Source organism: Cryptomeria japonica, chromosome 5 (assembly GCF_030272615.1).
Source record: "Cryptomeria japonica chromosome 5, Sugi_1.0, whole genome shotgun sequence".
In the NCBI taxonomy this organism is placed as follows: Eukaryota; Viridiplantae; Streptophyta; class Pinopsida; order Cupressales; family Cupressaceae; genus Cryptomeria; species Cryptomeria japonica.
The window spans coordinates 862,481,381-862,498,869 of record NC_081409.1 but is presented as its reverse complement, the minus strand read 5'-3'; positions in this window follow the sequence as shown (position 1 = coordinate 862,498,869).

Here is a 17,489-nt window from a genome sequence, read left to right as displayed (position 1 = left end):
TCAAGAATATATTTTTCACTTATACCTTTCCCTTTGACATCAATGCCAAAAAAATACCGAAAACCAGGATGAAGAATGAAATACTGTACAAAGAATGTTTCCCAAAATACCTTACCAGAGCTAAATATACTTGAAAATTTCTGGATAGGCTTTCTCCAAATCTCTAGATAAGTGTCCCAACCAGATTTGAATGTGTCAGATATTGATACAAGTTCATTAAGCATGTGAGCATAGGAATCTTTCTCCTTAAGCTCTACTAGTGTGGGCTTACCAACCATATCAATTCATTCCTTCTTATGTACACTTAAGGAGTACAACTGGGGACTCACCAATCCTCTAAGCTCTTTAGCTCTCCTTATGCTTTTGTCTTTATCCCTTTCAAGAGCTAAAATTTGAGCTTCTAATACCAAAATTTGTCCATCAATAGATGTAGTTAAAGAATTGGAGCCATCAAAAGAATTGACTATACCTATAATTTTATCCTGTGAATCCTTCATCCTTTTATCTTCATCTGTAGTAAGTAATCTGGTGTTACAATATAGTTTGTATATATTAGTACATTGCCTTATCAATTAACTTTAGTTTGTCAGAAATATCTTTCTTCTTGATTCAATCATTTGATCAAAAGTATCTCTCTTTTCTTGTGTGTATCTCTCCAATGCCTGCTAGTTTGATATTTGTTGTAGTGATTGAAAATCCTTAGAAATGTGCTCAATAATTATTTTGAGCTTGTCGAATGGGCTTGCTCCTTTGTCAAAATGGCACTCTAGGACAAGTCTGTACAAAATTGGGATTGATTGATCAATTATTCCTTTGTCCATTGATCCTTCCTTCATCATCTTTTGAGTAGCCATCATCATGAGCTCCGTAGAACTCATCTCAGTTATGCTCTTCTGCTCTACCAGTGAGGTGTCAATTGACAATAATGATGTGCTCACTACTAGTTCCCTATTGGATTCCTCTTTCTTCTCCTTTGATGGTTGATTAACTTTAATAACTTCCTCTTTTGCATTGGTGTCTTTGCCACTTGGTGCAGTATCAGTTGCTGTCGGTTCCACATGAACAATGTCCTTAACCTATACATTCTGATTTGGAGGAGTATTGTCCTCAACATTTGTAACCTGTACACTCTATGAATCTACCGGTATCTCCTCTATGTTTTGTACATTATATTATACCAGGGGCTCTATATCCAATGCCTTATTATCTTTCAAAATTGTATGTGGGGTACTTGCTATACCTTTGCCTTTCCCTTCAATCGGGCTATCAGTAGTGTCTATTTAAGCCTAACTATCCTATGCTTGCTTTGAAATATTGTTTTGTCTACAACTTCAAGTGTCATATCCAACTCATTTGGAGTAATGGATCCATAAGTAGTTAATAACTCTTGAATTTTTATGCGCTTATCTTCCTCCATAGCTGATAATCTCCCAGCATCTAGGTTGTCATATATTTTATCCAGTATTGGCTTCTCAATTTATAACAAAGCCTTCTTAAATATATCCAGATATAACAAAACCGCTTCCTCAATTTCTCTCTTCTCATCATCATCTAAGTGCTCATAATAGAATTTTACATTTTTCAACATACCATCCATAGTGATTTCATCTATCAATTCTATGCAAGTCTTGGGTGGGATAATAGTTACATTACCAGATATAATAGCAAGGTTTGTGTCATCCACCTTCTTTCTTCTACCAGTACCAGATGGAGCAGAAGGTGTATGAGATGTTTCCTTTGGAACTCTTTTCTTTTCAGGTTAGCTTGTTGGTACCTTGATTGTGACCTTCCTTACCAATTGTTTCCTTGATTCCTCCTTAGACTCCTCACGTTTCTTCCTCAATACCCTCTTGAAAGCTAAAGGTGTGTCATCTTTAGTTCCAGAGTCTGATGGAATAGGCTCAATGAATATTTTAGGATATTTCCTCTTCCTTCCTTTTGCTAGAACAACATCCATTAAGACCTTGATGTCCTAAGATACTTGTTCAATAAATTTGTTGGCCTTGCCTTGTTGTTTCTCCCTCTTCTTCCTATTGAATTCAGTTTGAACCTCTTGCTTCTTCTATTTTGCAGTACCAAAGGATTTTTCAGTCTCATCAATAGGAGCATCAATTAACATCATGGCATAAGCATCCAAAATCTTAGCATCAAACTCATATCCCATCTCCTCTATCCATATATTTTGGGGTTTAACTTCTTCCATTAGGGTGTCATCCTTTTAAAACCATAAAGTAGATCTTGGTTGAGTATTTCTCAATAATTTGTTTAGGAACCTCTCTCTAGATTTCATTGCCTTCTAAAAATGCCTTGAAATAACCCCAAACCTATATCGAGTAATAGGAAGTATAAGGAATAGGTCAGACCTTGATGTCCCTACAGATACTTGTTCAATAAATTCTGTTGTGCCTTCCAAAACTAGGAGTTTCATTAAGGAAAAATAGCATCAAAAAGACAATAAGATTCCCATACCAGAATATCCCCTTTTTCTCTCCTTTCATCTTCCCAAGGTTAATTAACAACTCATCTAACATCCATACACAAAGATCTATCTTCTCATTTTCCCTCATAATCTTATGTACGATATATATGCAAGAGATAGAAATAGAGTTGAGACAATTGGATTGAGTTATCTTATACCCAATGATCATACTACCAACTCTGATATCTCTGTTAGTGATGGTTCTGTCCCTCATTGATCACCAGTCCAAAGTTGTGCTGGTGAGTTTTCTAACCAGATCATTTGAAATATTTTTCTCCAGACGCTGACCAATCTGCGACAAAATAGTGATGGCCCTAATGGCCTCCTTTGTGATCTTATAAGGTCTGTCCAACCAAATGAATTCTCCATGAACTTTGCTCAATACATATTTGATGATCTCATCTTCAAATTCAGGGATATCAAGAATGCCAGTAAACCCTAGATCCTCAATGTGCTTATACTCGCGCTTCATCTTTCCGGAGTTTCCCATCAACTCGCTCATATACATGCTCTTGATGTCACTAGTACCCAAATCCTAAATGTGGCAGTGAATGTATGCTCTGATGTCTACCACATAAACAACTGCTTCCAGAGCATGACAAAATGCGCCAACGGAATCATCCAAGGTGGCAATATGTGAGCATTTCTTGAAAATTATCCTAGGATGATCCTTAACCTCGACAACAGTAGGATTTGCAATAAAAGTAGGTGTAGAGGATGATCTCACTTCCATAATGAAAGATGAATTTGATAAGTGCCCGAGAAATGGTTGTCGGTGAAACCCTAGAGAACTCTTCCCAATCGCTGGTGGAATCACTGAAGAAGATATCTGATCATACTGAATCACCTTAGACTCTCTGTATCGCTCTTAATCACTTAAATGAAAGGTGATAAAAAATAAAGTGGATTGAACCTTTTAACCTTCAAGAAACTCTAATCCATCATTGATATGAATGACTTCTAATGGAACATACCGAATCTCAATCCAACATCTCCATACCGGATAAACCTTTCCAATGTTTAGAACATCTTCTAGATCCTCTTCCTGGGGCTTATGCAATATTTTCATGAATTTTTTCTACCCCTAAGGCATCTGCCTCAATTATTGGATGAGCTTCCTGCCAGTGCAGGAGCAACCTCCTCTGTCGATTGAGTAACTAGAGCATTCTCATCTGTTGATTGATCATCTGACTTCCTGACCCATTTCTTGGTATGATCTTGTTGGATTTAATTTATCTTCTCTTTCCCTTTATCATTTGATCCATCATTGCTAACTAGTGGATTTTTGCTTCTAAAAAACTTAGCTATGTGTCCAATCTTGTTGCATGCATAGCATGTGACATTGTTCTTTTGAATTGCTTTTCTATAACCAATATAATTGCTTGACCTGCATTGATTAGCCATATGTCCAAATTTTCCACATGCATGACATTTAACATTAATTCTGCAATCTTTTGTCTTATGACCATACTTATTGTATTTAGAAAATTGATCGGGAGTAGAATTATAGTTCTGATTTTCTCTATTCTACATTGCCTAGCCATGTGACCAAATTTATTACAAACAAAGAAGCTACCTTTAAATTTATAATAATTAAGTTGCCTTACCAGTGTGTTCTTGTTTTGATCTTCATTTGCAGTACTAGAGCTTTGACCTTGTTCAAATCCAAGTCCACTGGAATCTCCATTCTGTCTTTGGCTTTTCAATAATTCATCAAGCTGTGTTGAACTAACCTTGAATTTGTCCTTGTACTCACTTGCAATAGTCAGATAATCTCTTAGAATTATCATCTATCTTTCAAGTTCTTGTTCATTTCTTTGGGATTGCATAATTATGTTCTCAACATATCATTTTCATGAGCTAACTAGATGCATTCTTCAAATGTATCTTTCAGAGATCTTCCAAGGTTTTCTTCATTCTGATAACTTAATGATGAACAACTAGTACCAAACCGGTACTGAGAGTGGGGGGTGAATCAGTACAGACAAAAACACAAACTTAAATCGGTTTGTCAGTAGACATTGTGCATTGATAGACAAACAGTAACATCGGTCCTTCAACAAAGTTCAACCAGGAAAACCCAGAATAACAAAGACAAGCATAGACCGGTTGACACTTATCTTCTCATAAAATCTAAAACTTCATTTCCACTTCACCCTAATGCATGAGTAGGTAATCTACCATCACAGATGTACATATTACTGCAAGATCAACATGCATCATTGCTTAACAGAAAACAATCATAATCATCACATGAAGAAAACATCGCACTTGACACACGTATTTTTCACGTGGAAACCCAACTGGGAAAAACCACGGTGGGAATGAATACCCACAAGCTTGTTTTAGAACTCTTTAGAAGTCCGCTCTGTTAGGAGCCTTGTCCAGTTAAAGACAGATACAATAGGTTCTGTTAGGAACCGATCCTGTTAGGGATCACCTGATTAAGGGATGGCTACAATACCTGGTTAAGGGTTAAACCCTGTTAAAGGTTACCTTGTTAGAGGATTTCAAGAACTCAATAGCTAAAGGATATCAATGACTCAGTAGCTTCGTGTTAGCCTATTAAAGGATTTTCAACAAGCCGGTTAAGGCTACCCTGTTAGAAGATTTCACAACTGTTGAAGTGGTTAAAGATCAACAAGTATATCAATGACTTGATAATAACACTCAATGCCAATGCAGATCCACTTAAGCTCCTTTTCACCTTCAGCACTTACACTCTACAGATATGACTTCTCTCCTTTGGTTTGGCTAGAATCACGTATCTCTTCTCTTAGATACACACACAAATTTTTGCCAACAACCTCTGGAAGAGTCACAACATCGACCTTATAGGATAACGGATAGGTCGGTAGCATAAACTGTAAACCCTAAACCTATTAGGTTAAGGAATTCAAACGGTTCAATCCTGACTGTTGAGCATACTACATTAAATGCAACAGTCTTGATCCAATCTCAAGACATTCTCCATCGTTCGTTTTCCACCGATTTCATGGCGGCTGATAACCCATCACTCGTTATCACCATTTACAGACTTCACACATTCCTGAGGTAGATAGGAAAAATATCCTTCATGCGCACAAGGCTTACATGGCAACACAATCTATTCATTGTTACCATGCTAACTCATCACACAAAGTCATTGGTTGAGCCACACAGGCTTGAAGCACTCTAACCGGAAACCCTGAAGTTGAGACCACCAATTGGTAGTCATACACCGCTTCCATGTGCCAGTTCCCATAACCTTATGCTGGTTTATCTTTAAATAAAAACTCCACTTCACTTTGGCACAAATGTTGGTTCACAGTGAATGCCGGTTCATAGTGTTATACTGGTTCTTCTTCTCTTCATCATATTGACATCAATGACAATACATAATGTCATTATGTCCTCATACCGGTTCACATAATGCCAACAATCTCCCCCTTTGGCATTGATGGCAATATACAAAGATATCTCTTGGTTTCACATCTTCTCCCCCAATGTCTGTAGATATCTTCTCCACTTCACATCTTCTCCCCCTTTGACAACAAGGCCAAAGTGGAGGCACAAGCTTTCCTATGTCATTATGCTGCTCCCCCTAAGGAGTAGCATCCTTCAACACATTAGTCCAAAAGGAAATGACTATTGTTATACCTGACTGATGTGGAGCAAATACTTTTAGTTCACCTCCTGAAGGGGTAGAACCCCTAATTCACCTCTTAAGTACATAAATGTAGTCTTTGGGAGAGGCTTGGTGAATATGTCTGCTAACTGCTCCTTACTGGAAACATGTTCCAGTGCAATCTCTTTGTTTTGAACCTTTTCCCTCAAGAAATGATATTTAAGCTCAAAGTGCTTGGTCCTAGAATGTAAAACCAGATTCTTTGAAATATTGATAGCACTTGTGTTATCACAGAATATTCTTACCGGTTCAGATATAGGAACTTTGAAACCATTTAATACATGCTTCATCCAGATTGTCTGAGTGCAGTTCATGAAGGTTGCAACATACTCCTCTTTCATTGTAGACTAGGAGATACAGCTCTGCTTCTTACTCATCCATGAGACCAGTCTACCACCAAGAAAGAATGCACTACCGATTGTGCTCTTTCGGTCATCCACATTACCTGCCCAATAAGCATCTGTAAATACTTTCAAGTTGAAATCATTGCTATATGGGTACCACAATCCATAGTCAACTATTCCCTTTAGATACCTAAGAATCCGCTTGACTGCAACTAAGTGGGATTCTCCTGGACTCTTCTGGAACCTTGTAGTAATGCCAACTGCATGTGCAATATCTGGTCTGCTATGCACTACACAATGCAACTTACCAATCATTGATCGATATTCCTTCTCATCAACCAATGCCGAGTCATCCGCTTTGGATAGTTTACAACTGGTCACCATCGGTGTACCAACCGGTTTTCTATCCTCCATGCCAGAGGTCTTCAACGCCTCTTTGACATACTTGGACTGAGTGATAAAGATTCCATCTTTCATTTGTTGAATCTGTAGTCCAATGAAGAACTTAATCTCCCCTATGAGTGACATCTCAAACTCCTTCTTCATCTCATCTACAAACTCATGACTCATCTTGTCATCTCCACCAAAGATAATGTCATCAACAAATACCTCACAGATTAGAATCTGATCTCCTTCAGTTTTCAAGTAGATATTACTAGAATCTGATCTCCTTCAGTTTTCAAGTAGATATTACTATCTTCACTTGTTCTCTCAAATCCAATTTTCACAAGATGGGAGTGCAGAAGTTCATACCATGCTCTAGGTGCCTACTTTAGACCATATAAGGCTTTATGTAGCCTACACACCATGTCACTATCTTCTGATAGGGAAAACCCATCTGGTTGCTCTATATACACCTCCTCTTCAAGTACACCATTTAGGAATGCAGATTTTACATCCATTTGATATACTTTAAATCCTTTAAAGGTTGCATATGCAAGAAGCATATGAACTCCTTCCAATCTAGCTATAGGTGCAAAAGTTTCTCCATAGTCTTCTCCTTCTTCTTGGGCATATCCTTTACACACCAGTTTGGTTTTGTTTCTAATCACCATGCCATCCTCATTCAGCTTATTTTTGAAAACCCATTTGGTACCAATGACATTTTTATGCTCCGGTCGGGGTACCAAGGACCATGTACCATTTTTCTCTATCTGGTCAAGTTCCTCTTCCATTGCCTTGATCCAATCTTCATCTTTATGTGCCTCTTTGAATGACTTAGGCTCAAATTCAGAGATTAAACATGATCTCTCTCTGACTCTTCTTCTTGTAAGGATTCCAGCATCCTTATCTACTATGATCTACTTAGGATCATGATTCAGCTTGACATACCGAGGAATGGTCTTAACAGATTCCTCTTGCTTTTCTTCTTCATCCTCATCTCCATCAACATCAACATCTGCATCTGCTGGTGTAGGAACACTGTTACTGGTACTTGGTTGATTGACAACCAGTTCCTAGAAGGTTACAACCGTTTCATTTACCGCTTGTTCACTGTCAGTTTCCTTGGTTTTCTCAGAGGTTTCATCTACTCTTACATTGATACTTTCCATAATTCTCTAAGTCCTGTTCTTAAAACACTTGAGAGCTTTGCTCTTGGTAGAATACCCTAGGAATATTCCCTCATCACATTTTGCATCAAATTTACTCTGGTGTTCACTCCTCTTGATGTAACATTTGCTACCAAACACTCTAAAGTAGCTAATAATAGGTTTCTTACCTATCCAATACTCAAAAGGCATTTTATCCTTACCTTTCTTGATGAGTACCCAGTTCATTGTGTAGATTGCAGTGCTCACCACTTCTCTCCAAAAGGTGTGAGCTACCTTTCCTTGAATCAACATGGTTCTAGCTGCTTCAACCATAGTCCGGTTGTTCCTCTTTGCTAGGCCATTTTGTTGTGGAGTCTGGGGAGCAGATAGTTGCCTCTTGATGCCATGTTCTTCACAGTACTTGTTGAATTCATCGGAAGTGAATTCCCCTCCTTGATTAGTTCTTAGGCATTTGATCCTTTTGTCGCTTTCCTTGTCCACTAATGCTCTGAAGGCTTTGAACTTCCCAAAAGCTTCAGACTTATCTTTCACAAATGTTACCCACATCATTCTTGAGCAGTCATCAGTGAGAAGTACCTATCACCCTGCACACTTCTAGTTTTCACAGGACCACACAAGTCGGTATGCACAAGATCAAGCAAATTGTCAGCAGTGAAAGGTTTACCTTTAAAGGTTGAGGAAGACATTTTCCCCAATTGACACTCCCTACACAAGGTATTATCCAATTTTCTTAGCATTGGCAACCCTCTAACTGCCTTGATCTTACTAGCCTTCACAATGTTGTCAAAGTTTACATGATAGAGTCTCCTATGCCATATCCAGCTATCATCAAATTTAGCCATAAGACATGTACTTATATTTGCATTAAGCTGAAATAAGTTACGTTTGGTCTACATGTCGGTGGCCACCAGTTCACCATTCTTTCCTTTGATTCTACACACTCCATTCCTGAATTCTAGAGTGAGACCACTATCATTCAGCTGGGCAACACTCAGAAGGTTGTGTCTGAGACCATCAACCCAATATACATTGTCAGCACTACTCTTTCCATTCAGAGAGATGGACCCTCTGCCTTTGACCGTGCATGGTGCATCATTTTCAAAGCGAGCCACACCACCATCATATTCTTCCAAGGATAGAAACTTGCTCCGGTCACCAGTCATATGGTGAGAACAACCACTGTCAATGATCCACTCATTGGAATTATCAAACTAGGAGACAAGAGCCTTCTTTTCTGACACATCTTCCTTGACAACAACAAACACAATATCTTCATTTTCTTCATCCTCTGATTCCTCATCTGTGACACCTTCATCAACCGCCACAAAACAATTTCTCTGGTTTCCTCCTTTGAATTTCTTGAACCTTTCCAGTTTGTCCTTGTTATCACCATTAGGAAAGTTCACAGTAATGTGTCCTATCCAGTTGCAAGAAAAACATTTCAAAGGAAGCTTACCTCTGTATTTACCGGTTCCTTTAGGAAGTTTCCTTGCAAGAAGAGCTTCAAACTCCATTAGAAATTCCTCATCATCCATTACTCTACCTTGTCTTGTTTCAACACTAGTGCTTGCTTCTTTTCCTTTTCTGGATGGCACAATAGAGGCTTTAAAGGATAATTCAGTCTTTTGAACACTACCATCAAAACTATTTAGCTCATAAGCTGTCAACTTTGCGATGATGGAGTCTAGAGATACCTTAGTTTTGTCTATTGATCTCAGCTCCTGAATAGCAGCAACCCTTATTGCATAGACCGGCAATAGGATCTCAGGACTTTGCTTACCATAGTGGAATCTTTCAATTTACCACCTGCACTCTTGATATCTCCAACAACGGTTTTGATTTTTATACCATACTGTTGAATGGTCTCACCTTCAACCATCCGCATGTCTTCAAACTTCCCTCTAAGGCTTTCTTCCTTAGCTTGTTTTACATGCTCATTACCGCCATAGATATTTTCAAGAGTATCCCATACCTCTTTGGGATTAACCTTATCTTGGACATCAATGAACTCAATGCCGGATAAACTACTAATTAGGGATTCCATGACTTGCCCATTCTCCTACATTTCTCTCTTTTGGTCATCGGTGAGAGTACCAGTAGGGCAACATAGGCATTCTCAACAAAGCTCCAATGTTGAGCACCCATGCTTCTGATGAATATCTTCATTATGTCTTTCCATATATTGAAGTTTTCTCTGTTAAACTTTGGACCTTCCCTCTTCATCATTAGACTGGGATCTTTACCTCAAGCGGTTAAGGCTTATAACACAGAGGACCTGGAGGACGCTCTGATACCAATTGATAACTTAATGATGAACAACTAGTACCAAACCGGTACTGAGAGGGGGGGTGAATCAGTATAGACAAAAACACAAACTTAAACTAGTTTGTTAGCAGACACTGTGCATTGATAGACAAACAGTAACACCGGTCCTTCAACAGAGTTCAACCGGCAAAACCCAGAATAACTGAGACAAGCATAGACCGGTTGACACTTATCTTCTCATAAAATCTAACACTTCATTTCCACTTCACCCTAATGCATGAGCAGGTAATCTACTATCACAGATGTACATATTACTACAAGATCAACATGCATCACCGCTTAACAGAAAACAATCATAATCATCACATGAAGAAAACATCACACTTGACACACATATTTTTCACGTCGAAACCCAACTGGGAAAAACCACGGTGGGAATGAATACCCAGAAGCTTGTTTTAAAACTCTTTAGAAGTCCGCTCTGTTAGGAGCCTTGTCTGGTTAAAGACAGATACAATAGGTTCTGTTAGGAACCGATCCTGTTAGGGATCACTGGGTTAAGGGATGGCTACAATACCCGGTTAACGGTTGAACCCTATTAAAGGTTACCTTGTTAGAGGATTTCAAGAACTCAATAGCTAAAGGATATCAATGACTCAGTATCTTCGAGTTACCCTGTTAAAGGATTTTCAACAAGCCGGTTAAGGTTACCCTATTAGGGGATTTCACAACTCTTGAAGTAGTTAAAGATAAACAAGTATATCAATGACTTGATAATAGCACTCAATGCTAATGCAGATCTGCTTAAGCTCCTTTTCACCTTCAACACTTACACTCTATATATATGACTTCTTGAAGAGGGGAAAACAGATTTGAAAGGTAAACTGATCGAAACATAACGAAATAAACATGCAGAATGCTAAAATATCATTTAAAGACCATTTCACCTTGCTATTTTACCTTCCCCTTCGGATTGAGCTTGATGAAGTGAAGATGCCCCTTGATAATGCTCCACTTGATGTGCTCCTTTGATTTCTATATGTGGATGGCTCTCCAATACTGTGCACAAATGATAAGGATGAATGATAAGGATGAGATGATCAAGTTGCGAAGATGATTTCCTGGGCTCAAAAGGGCATCATAAGCTTACTGGATTTCAAGATGTCTTGAATGAAGGGATGGAACCCTATTTTATAGGAAGAGGGGAGGAAAATGAATGGCTAGGATGAATTCGAGATGAAGGGCTAAGATTTAATTGTGAGGTCACACAAGGTCCAAGAGAGGGTGTGGAGGCCAAGAAATATGCCCTAAAAGGTATTTCGTATCTCCACACTCTATAAGATGCATTGGAGGAATTAAAAATTCTCCAAAGACGGATATTATGGGGATTAGAAGAATAAAATGGAATTAAAAATTCCTTGGGAGAGGGAAATGCCTAGAGGAATGTGAGATTTCAAAAATCTTACATTCATCTAGAAAAAGAGCACTTTAAAGCTAGTGGCTGGATGAAAGCACAAAGAGTTGACTTTGTGGCTAATCATGATGATTAGCCATTAATGACTCATTAGGAGGGGGATTAGAGGAAATGTTAGGTGGGATTTATATTTGTAGGAGAATTTGACTAGGAGAGAGAATGAGTGGAGGGAATAAAACATTAGAAGAATAATGTTAAATGAGTTTAGGGAGTTTCTAGAAGAATTTATTAGGTTAATGATGAATTAAGAAAATGATTTGTAGGAATCATGTAGGTTAACTAATTAATTGAAATTAATTAGCTAAGAGGAAGATTTGTGAGGATTTGATTTTTTAGAAGAATAAAGAAAGGGATTGATTTATAAATAAATCAATCATATGCTATAGCAACAATATTAATTATATTTAATTAATATTGAGAAGAATTTTAATTAACATAATTAATTAATTAATTAATTATGTGAGGAATTAAAAATAATTAAAATAATTATTTTTAAGTGTCTACATTTTTCCCCTCTTTGAAGCGAGGTGTGATGACACATTGATTCAAAGAATAATCTTGTTTTGATGTTGATATTGGTTTGATAGGATGCCCCGGCTCTTGATTGATAGATTATTGTATGGTGATGCCCCCTCGGGAGATCAATTGAGGTATTTGATCTTTGGAGTTTTGCAAAATTGATATCCCGATAGATTTGATTTGATTCGATTGATAAGATCTAGATTCAGTCTGGTTTCAAGAAAAATTTATCCTGTATAAGACAAAGATGATCAAAGTGTCTGGTTTCAGGAAGGATTCATCCTATATAAGACATGATTGATCACAACGTCTGGTTTCAGGAAGGATTCATCCTGTATAAGACATGATAAGAGCATCTAGTTTCAGGAAGGATTCATCCTGTATAAGACATGATAAGAGCGTCTGGTTTCAGGAAGGATTCATCCTGTATAAGACATGATTGATCACAATGTCTGGTTTTAGGAAGGATTCATCTTGTATAAGACATGATCAATCACAATGAATGTCTAGTTTCAGGAAGCATTCATCCTATATAAGACATGATCAGAGTTTCTGGTTTCAGGAAGGATTCATCCTATATAAGACATGATAAGAGCATCTGGTTTCAGGAAGGATTCATCCTATATAAGACATGATTGATCAAAACGTCTGGTTTCAAGAAGGATTCATCCTGTATAAGACATGAATCAGAATCAAAATTGATTATGTGAGGGAAAAAAAAAAGAAAAATAGAGGAAGAAAAATTAGGGTGGAAGGGATAAATGAGGAAGATATATGAAGTAGTCGTGAGGTATTTGGAAAGAAGAATAAGAGATGAGAGACCGCAGAGGAAAATGGGGGCAATTGAGAACTCCATGGGATTATTGAGTTTAGGATTTGATGGAATGATGGTGAGATTTTGTGCACAATAAATGTGGAGAGCCAACCTAGTTTGATGTTGCCCTAAGTGACTTGCACCACTGATTATAGAAATTAGGATGCCATGAGAAACCCAGGGTGTGGACTGACTCTGCAGACAAATGGGAATTTCTTGCACACAACAATGCAAGTGTTAAGAAACACTAATACAAAGTTGTGGGTTCTTGCAAGGAAACCCTCAAACACACCGATACCTCTTGTACAAGAGAAGATAAGTGTTGATAAACACTAGTACCAAGTCGTCGGTTTATACAAGAAGGATCCAAAACATGCCATACTATGAAATATGCCCCAGTATGCACCTATCATAACATACCTGGATATGGAAGAACCCAGGCAGTCGTAAATAGTGGTAGTCGTAGGGCAAAAGATGCAAGCCTATATGAAAAGATCTAACAAAATCTAACAAGTCTCTTCCTTGCGAGCAAATGATACCTCTTGCCAAGAGTAGAACTAGGATGGACTTGGGATTGTTTCTCAAGACTTCTTGAAGCTTATATAGGGGCTGAAAAGCTCAGTTTCACTAGGACATTTCTTGTTCATGACTTAGGTGAAGACTCTTCATCAGAGGTGGAAAAGAAGGAATGTTGTGCATGGGTGGGCTGGATGGCAGATGATTTGTAGTATTGACATGATAGACAGTGGATCCAGATATTTTACTTGGCGCTTGCACAGAGGTTTTCACCAAGATACTTGCCCATAGCGCCACAAATTGTTTTTCTTTCTTTTTCTTTCTTTTTTCTTTTTTTCTTAATTTTTTTGTATCATAAGGTGCCTGTTTGTTAGGTTTGCACCAAAGTGATGATTTTTTCAGGATCTTTTTTTTTTTTCATTTTTTTTTTTTTTGACAATTTAAGATTTTCTGAGGACTAAGCATAAATCCTTTTGAGGTGCGTGATATTCATTGGATCATCCAAAGGATCGCCTTCAGGAGTAGCCAACTGATAAGCTCTTGATCCATATTTCACTGTGATTACATATGGTCCAAGCCAATTAGGCTTGAACTTGCCTTTCTTTTCTCTTTCTTGTAGATTTTTCTGATTCTCCATGAGGACAAGATCACCAACTTGGAATTCTCGGGTTCTGACTTTTTTATGATAACTCATGCGCAGACGGTTTTGATATACCCGGAGATGATTCAAGGCCTTGAGGCGCCTTTCATCTAACAATTCTAGCTCTTGTAAGTGGGCAATTCTGTATTCTTCCTCTAGTAGGATGTTTTGCAGCGATACCCTTAGAGAGGGGATCTCGATCTCAAGGGGAAGGATAGCTTCGGAACCAAATACTAAGGAATAAGGAGTGTCACCTGTGGGGGTGTGGATGGAGGTGCGGTAGGCCCACAATGCAGGATGGATTTGGAGGTGCCAATCATGACCTGCTTCATTGACTATCTTTTTGAGGATTTTTATTAGGGTTTTATTAGAAGCCTCAGCTTGGCCATTGCCTTGGGTATAATATGGAGTGGAGAAGCGGTGTTGGATGTTGAATTTTTGGCAAAGTTCTTTGACATCTTGGTTTTTAAATTATTTACCATTATCTGTGATGATAACTTTTGGGATACCATATCGGCAGATTAGGTAGTTCAAGATGAATTTGGATATTTGCTTGTCGGTGGTGAAAGTAAGAGGGATAGCCTCTACCCACTTGGTGAAGTATTCGGTGGCGGTGATAATGAATTTATGTCCGTTGGAAGATGAAGGGTGGATTTTCCCAATGAGATCGAGCCCCCACTGTGAGAAGGGCCATGGTGTAATGAATGGCTGCAATTCTTGTGATGGTGCATGAATCTTGTTGCCATGCTGCTGGCAAGGGATGCATTTCTTCACATAGTTGTATGCATCTTCTTCCATTTTAGGCCAATAGTATCCTGTTCTCAAAAGTTTTTTAGCCAATGTGAGTCCACTTGAGTGTGCCCCACAAATGGCCTCATGTACTTCACGTAATGCCCATTCAGCTTCTTGTTTATCTAAACACCTTAGGAGGGAACCATCAAAATACCTTCTGAACAAGGTGTCTACAAGGATGGTGTAACGGGCACATCGGCGGATGAAAGTTTGTTGTTTGGTTTTGGTGAGACGTGGGGGAATGGTGTTGTCTTTAAGGAAAGCGAAGGTTTCTTGGTACCAAGGGGACTCTAGACCAACGAGAACACACACCATTTCAGATTCTGGTAGGTCGTATGCCGGTATAAACAATTTCTCGACCAAGAACTTGCACTTCTGACTGTGTGCTGGCATTTGAAGGAGGGAGCCAATGGTGGCCATTGCATCTACAGCCCTATTGTTTGTTCGTGGGATTTGATCAAACTTGATTGCCATGAAATGTTGCTTAAGATCTTCAACCATGGTACGGTAGGGAAGGAGTTTATCATCTTTTGTCTGGTATTCATCATTGACTTGTTTTATGACGAGCTAAGAATCACCATGACTTGTAATTCCTTTATTTTCCAGTTGATAGCCAAGCATAAACCTGTGATGAGGGCCTTGTATTCTACTATGTTATTAGTACATGCAAAGGCTATCTTGTATGATTTGGGGATGCCATCTCCTTGAGGTGTGACCAATAATATTCCTGCCCCCGATCCATTTTGAGTGTAGGAGCCATCAAAATATAATTTCCATGTGGAGGATGTGGCAACAGTCATAATGAACTCATTTGGTAATTCTGTGAGAAGAGGATGGTCGCCTGGAAGTGGAGCTTTAGCCAACTGATCTGCAATAACTTGTCCCTTGATTGCCTTTTTGTCCACATATTCGATATCAAACTCACTTAGAAGCATGACCCATTTAGCTGTTCTACCAGTGAGAGCAGCTTTTGACAGGAGATATTTAAGTGGATCAATTTTAGCAATTAATTTTGTCTTGTTGTTTAGCATATAGTGTCATAGTTTCTGTGTGCTGAATACTAATGCCAAACATGCTCTTTCAATGGGGGTGTAGTTGAGTTCATATCCTACCAACGTCTGACTGATGTAGTAAATGGCGTGTTCCTTCCCTTGATCATCTATTTGTGCCAGTAATGCCTCCAATGCCACTATAGTAGCACATATGTACAAAATGAGGGGTTTTCCAGGGGCAGGTAGCATCAAAACTTGAGGTGATGCTAGATATTCTTTTAATTTTTCAAAGGCCTTTTGACAGAGGCAATCCCATTTGAATTTTGTGTCTTTACGTAACAAATGTGCAAATGGATGGCACTTGTCGGCTATCTGTGAAATGAAACGCCTGACAGACTGGAGTTTTCCCTGGAGACTGTGTAGTTGTCTGAGAGTTTTTGGCGGAGGCATTTCCATAATAGCTTTTACTTTTGCGGGATCAACCTCGATGCCTCTGTGGGAAATAATGAATCCTAGTAGTTTTCCCGATGTGACGCCAAACACACACTTTTTAGGATTTAGGCGCAACTTGTATTTTTCCAATCTTTCGAAGATCTGTTTTAGAATAGGGATGTGCTCTTGTCTTATCTTGGATTTGCCTAACAGATCATCCACATAGTCCTCCATAATTTTGTGTAAGAGGTCATGAAAAATTGTTATCATTGCCAGTTGATATGTAGCTCCAGCATTTTTAAGGCCAAAACGCATGACCCAGTAATAGAAAGTACCCCATGGTGTTGTGAATGCGGTTTTATGTCGTCTGCTATCCTGATTTTGTTGTATCCAGGAAACCCATCCATTAGCGATAGCATTTCATGTCCTACTATAAGATCCACAATCATATCTATGTTTGGGAGTGGGAAATCATCTTTAGGACAAGCTATATTTAGATCTTGGAAATCTGTGCAGATGCGGATGCCCCCAACAGGTTTTTCGACAGGTACAATGTTGGAGACCCATTCAGTGTAGTCTATGGGTTTGATAAATTTTGCGTCTAACAACTTTTGAAGTTTTGCCTTGACCAAAAGAGCAATATGCTTTGCATTTTGTGGAGTTTTTGTTTTACAGGTTTTGCATCTGGGTGGACAGCGAGATTGTGAACCACCAAGTCAGGATCCAACCCTGGCATATCGGAATAGGACCATGCAAAATTGATTTTAACCTCTATAAGGAAGTTGATGAAGTCTTGTTTCTCGATTTCGGTGAGGGATTTGGCAATGAGCACATTTTTTGAAATGACTTCAGTGCCCATGTTGATGCTGTCTGTTTCTTCTATCAACAAATTTGATTTGTCCTGTGGAAGGTAACCAATGGTAGGGAGGTCAAATCCCTCATCGTCAAGTGCCTTTTCTAGGTTTTCACTTTCAGATACGCCCTTTGTTTTTATTTCTTGTT